The sequence below is a fragment of the Sycon ciliatum genome, chromosome 4, assembly GCF_964019385.1.
Source record: "Sycon ciliatum chromosome 4, ocSycCili1.1, whole genome shotgun sequence".
Lineage (NCBI taxonomy): Eukaryota > Metazoa > Porifera > Calcarea > Leucosolenida > Sycettidae > Sycon > Sycon ciliatum.
The window spans coordinates 39483667-39489152 of record NC_088646.1 but is presented as its reverse complement, the minus strand read 5'-3'; positions in this window follow the sequence as shown (position 1 = coordinate 39489152).

Sequence of the window (5486 nt, the reverse complement as noted above, 5' to 3'; positions counted from 1 at the left end):
ATCACCATGCTAGGTTCTGCTAGGTTCTGCATAAGCGAAGCTGTGGACGCAGCATACTGCTGCTACACTTCAACGCGGGAATGCGTATAATAATAATAATAATAATGCTAGGTTCTCCAAGTTTTTCAGAAAACCAAGATTTTAAAAATGTGTACCCATTTCCATCACAGTTATTTATGAGTCCATACTGACCACGTGACCACCTTACATCTCAATAAAAGTTATAAAACCTTCGTTAAATGTCGCTTCAGCTGATTTTGTTTATTGCCATCCTGATACCCATTTCTTGTTATTTATACTCAGAAAAAGGACACACATCAGGCTCTTTAATTGAAAGTTTTCGGTTTGACTAGTAGACAAAGGCACACAATGAAAACCTTGGCAAATTCCGTTGTGACTCAGAGTTTCATGGCTGAACCAATCATCAGACAACGATAATGGAATAGGAGCCAGCGCTGGAATATCTGAGTGGAGAGAAGTGTGATAATACGATAGCGGGAGGAGTAATGGCGTGAACGTATGCAGTTTGACTAATGTACTTTCAAACCTTATCGTCAGGTGAAATACAGGCAAAATCAAATAAACGAGCACAATGTCTCTCTCTCTCTCTCTCTCTCTCTCTCTCTCTCTCTCTCTCTCTCTCTCTCTCTCTCTCTCTCTCTCTCTCTCTCTCTCTCTCTCTCTCTCTCTCTCTCTCTCTCTCTCTCTCTCTCTCTCTCTCGCTCTCTCTCTCTCTCTCTCTCTCTTTCTCTCTCTCTCTCTCTCTCTCTCTCTCTCTCTCTCTCTCTCTCTCTCTCTCTCTCTCTCTCTCTCTCTCTCTCTCTCTCTCTCTCTCTCTCTCTCTCTCTCTCTCTCTCTCTCTCTCTCTCTCTCTCTCTCTCTCTCTCTCTCTCTCTCTCTCTCTCTCTCTCTCTCTCTCTCTCTCTCTCTCCCTCTCTTTCTCTCTCTCTCTCTCTCTCTCTCTCTCTCTCTCTCTCTCTCTCTCTCTCTCTCTCTCTCTCTCTCTCTCTCTCTCTCTTTCTCTCTCGCTTTGAAATTCGCTTCCATAGAATTGGGCACCATTGCCCGTTTGGCCTTGCGAAGTAAAATAAAAATCAACAACCACAACAACAACAACAACAACAACACTCGAGTTAAACCTTTAAACCTTCGAGTTGAACCTTGATGTGAAAGTTGTTGCCTGCAGGCATGGTGACCAGGCGACTGGTGTACGCATGAGCACGTGACCGCTTACTCACCCGTGTCCGATTGGGAATAAGGGCCGAACGCTATATCGCAGCCTTTTCGGACCAAAACCAATCGACTCAGCGTCCAAAAGACTACAACATAATCGCGGTCATCCGTGCTTTTATAAGAGCAAGACGGCGCTTCTAGTGACTTTTTGCATACAAATCCCCATCTAGTTGGGCGCAGTCACCCAGTTTCGGTGGAAAAGCTCGAGTTCGATTGGAATAAAGGAGGAAGGGAGCGTATCAGCTTCCTCGGCCCAAGATCATTCGACTCAGCACCCCGAAGACTACAAGTGGTGAAACATTGAGTTTACGGTATACTTCCCCGTTTAAGTCTTGGAACGACTTGCCTCCAATTCCGCTGTAGTCAACAAACAAAACACCTGACCTCAATCCCTACAATCATCTATTTTTAAGGGCAATATATTCCGGAACAATTCACAGACTTCCAGAAGAAGTCCCTGCTCTCTCCATTAATGCTTAGCCGACAAACCGTCTCGACTTCCTCACCGACAGCCTCGGAGAGGGGTGGGGGCTGAATTGTAGTGGTCAATTATTCAGCCTTGCAAACTGTTGAATGGTGCAATCCCAGCACAAGTTGCTATAGCCCCTGTTGTAGCATCGCTATCATATCCTCCGGCGATGGGCGTCAAATTGTGTGTGTCACCGTGTGTGTGTATGTGTGTGTGTATGCGTGTGTGTGTGTGTGTGTGCGTGTGTGTGTGTGTGTGTGTGTGTGTGTGTGTGTGTGTGTGTGTGCGTCTGTGTATGTGTGTTTATGTTGTGACAGTGGACGACAAAGACTGGGTGATATGAATGTGAGAGAAGCCAGTCTGGTGAATCAGAAGGCTTTTGGTAGACTGATGTGCGCTGCTGCTGCTGCTGCCGGGTCTTGGCGAAAATTTGGAAAGCATTCGAAGGATTTGGAGAGATTTGGAGAATTTTCTTTTCTTTCTTTTGTGTAGCCAAGGACTTGGTGCGGCTGTGTGCGTTGCAAGTCAGTCACAATATGACCGTTGTATGTATTCTGCGTATCGTTAATGTAAACAATTATCACTCCCTTAGTATTGACTCACATAGATTTTTGCCATACCTAAGCAGTCAAATATTCCTGCATATTTGACTCCTTAATAGGGCTATATTGACCGCTTATATTTGACTCCTTTTTAGCGATTGAACACATGCTTCGGTTAGTCGTGATAAATCTATATAATTGACTTCGTACTTGGTCAGTATAGGAAATAAAAGACCTCGTAAAAAACCTCGGCTTCGCCTCGGTCTTTTACTCGGCTTTTATTTCCTATATTGACCTCGTACTCAGTCAATATTAGATACGTACTAACCGCTAAGTACACGCAAGGCACAATCTAAAGCTAACGCTAAGTACGGGTAACCGTGAGCATTGACGTGTTAGAAACAGCTTCACACCAAGCTCACACCTCACACAGCCTCACCTTGACCATGGTGCCAAGCTCCAATGCAACTTTGCTCGATATTGCCATAGCTTCGGTTCTCCTTTCATCATTAATTTTCTAAAAATTGGTTTCCGGCTCACTACTGGGATCTGAATAAGCTCACGAGTTTCATTGCGCAAACGTGTGAAGAAAGCCTGCCCGCATGGTGAAACGTTAGCTCTCCACAATACAACACTTCAGCTAACCAACTGGCAATGTCTGGCAGCTGGTTTCCAGACTCGGACTCCGATCACGCGCTCGCGACTGTTTTAAAAACGTTGGCCATACTCCGGGGTGATGTCAAATGACCACATCCCAGTGAGCTACATCACTGCTGGGAACAACCATTGCTGTGACGTGCTGTGGCGGTAATCAAAAACAGCAGATAAACATGTAGGGTGCTGTATCACTGGAAGACTTCTCAATATCTGTGCAAGGACGTAGAGGTTTACACACACACACGGTCACTCGCGCACATTGGAGAGAGAAAGACAAGGCGCCAGTCAAGAGAGACAGACTGACAGATAGACAGACAGATAGGCAGACGGACAGACGCCCAGACAGAGAGAAAGACAGACAGACGCCCAGACAGACAGAAAGACAGACAGACAGGACGGCAGACACTGACAGACACAGACACACACCTCAGACCTCAGACATGCCCATCGCGGGAGCGATGATAGCGAACAGCTATGTTTTAGACATAGCAACTTGTGCTGGGATTACACCATTCAACAGCTTGCAAGGCTGATGAATTGACCGCCACTATTTTTAGCCTGGTATCCACCACACAGCTGTTTGAAGTGACTTTTTCTGGCCAGTGAATCCCTATTTTTCATTTTTCATTTTCCATATTTTTTCTTTTTTTCTTTTTCTACACACACACCACACCACATACTCCGGCATACACTGGCTGTTGGTAACCACCCAGGAGAATGAAAGAAAAGTCAGGAAGAGTCTGAGAAAGAGAAGAAAGACGTGTGTGACCATAATCGTCGGGAATCGAACCCGCAACCTATCGATTGGAAATCGCTGCACATACCACTGCACCATATGGGACACACACACACACAGATTCTCTCTCAGAAAGAGGGAGAGAGGAGAGAAAGCTTGGTTGCAATTCAGAGCAACCTGATAATTGCTCTCTCTCTCTCTCTCTCTTTTATAACCCTACTCCCAGCTATTGCGAAAGCACTAGACAAGATTGTCGCCACCAAATTCGGTCACTATCTCGAGGGCAACAACATCATTGTCCCGGAACAGTTCGGCTTTATCCATGATCGCTCCACAGTTGACCAGCTGATACAGCTCACTACTAAGATCGCCTCGACCATGGATAAACGCATCCCTTACGATGCTGCATTTCTCGATTTTGCGAAGGCCTTCGATAAAGTGCCGCATGACGTGCTCCTCCAGCAATTCGGGACTATCTGCGATGCTCCGGCTACGAGTTGGTTTAAGAACTACCTCGATACGCGGTCATTCAGCGTCCGCGTCCAACACCATCTGTCCTCCCCACGTCCCGTCAAGTCTGGAGTACCCCAGGGTTCGTTTACCTGTTCGCGGATGATACCGCCGTCGGCCAAGCACGAACCAAAGGTACCAGCCCAATGGAGACTGCCCTGCAGGACACATTTGCCTGGGCCGACCGAGTAGGCGGAACCTTCAACCCATCGAAAACCGTTGTTATCTCATTCGCTGAGGAAGGAGCTGCAGAGACCATATCCAGCCGTCAACCAGTCACCGTCACCTGGGAGTGTTGTTGAGTGAAACACTTAGCTTCCAGGAGCATATTGAACTGACAATAAGAAAGTTTAGACAGCGCTGCGTTCTTCTGTGCCATATGGCTGACCGTTTAACAGGAGACATCGTCAGGAAGCTGTACCTTACGTATGTCCGCTCCACAGCAGAATACGCCACCCCAGTATGGGAGACCTCCCTCTCTGCTGCACAGCGGCTCACCCTTGAACGGCTGCAAGCCAGAGTAGCTCGCACAGTCATGCGGCTTGAGAGATGCCCTTGCCCATCTGACGAGCCCAAGTCATCATTGTTTAAACAGCTGGGGTGGCCAAGTCTATCCTGGCGCAGGAAGATCGCCTGCCTTATGGAATTCTTCCATTTGGTCACCACCCAACCAGAACTTTTTAAAGCAGCGGGATACTGCCCCACGCGTAGTCGCCGCCGCCAACTCGCATTCACTCTGCCACGGGTTGGGAAACACGCCGGGAGGTCATTTCTCTTCCGCACCGCTACTGTCTGGAATGCCTTGCCCGCAGACCTGAGAGCCACGGCCCATAGCCTCGCAGTCCCTGTTTCACAGTCACAGTCATAATCATTTGCACGCACTTCTCTGACACCAAACATAATGTCACTCCTCACTGACATGCATCTGTCCTCCTTCTTTGAGCGTTGCGCTTATTCTTATTAATTTTTGTGTTTCTGTTTCGGTATATTTCGTATTTCAAGGCATACCCCGAGGCTATAGGTATTATTGAGTAAAGGACCATTCTGGAACATTCAGCATAATTGTATTTCTCTTGCTTGGCTGTTCATTACGAATCATTAGCCCTCCACTGTCTGCTATCTCCACTGTCTGCTATCTCAACCCTGCAGCCTCCCATTATAATGGAACTTCCTTCAATTTAGACTACGTCTTTGGGAAATCCTCAAATATATATAAAAATAATAATAAGAAAATTTGGAAAGGAGTTTTAAGTTTGGTTTTGAGAGATTTGGAGAGACTTTAATTTTGTTTTTTGTAGCCAAGGACTTTGTGCGGCCGTGGGCGGTGAAAGAAAATTAG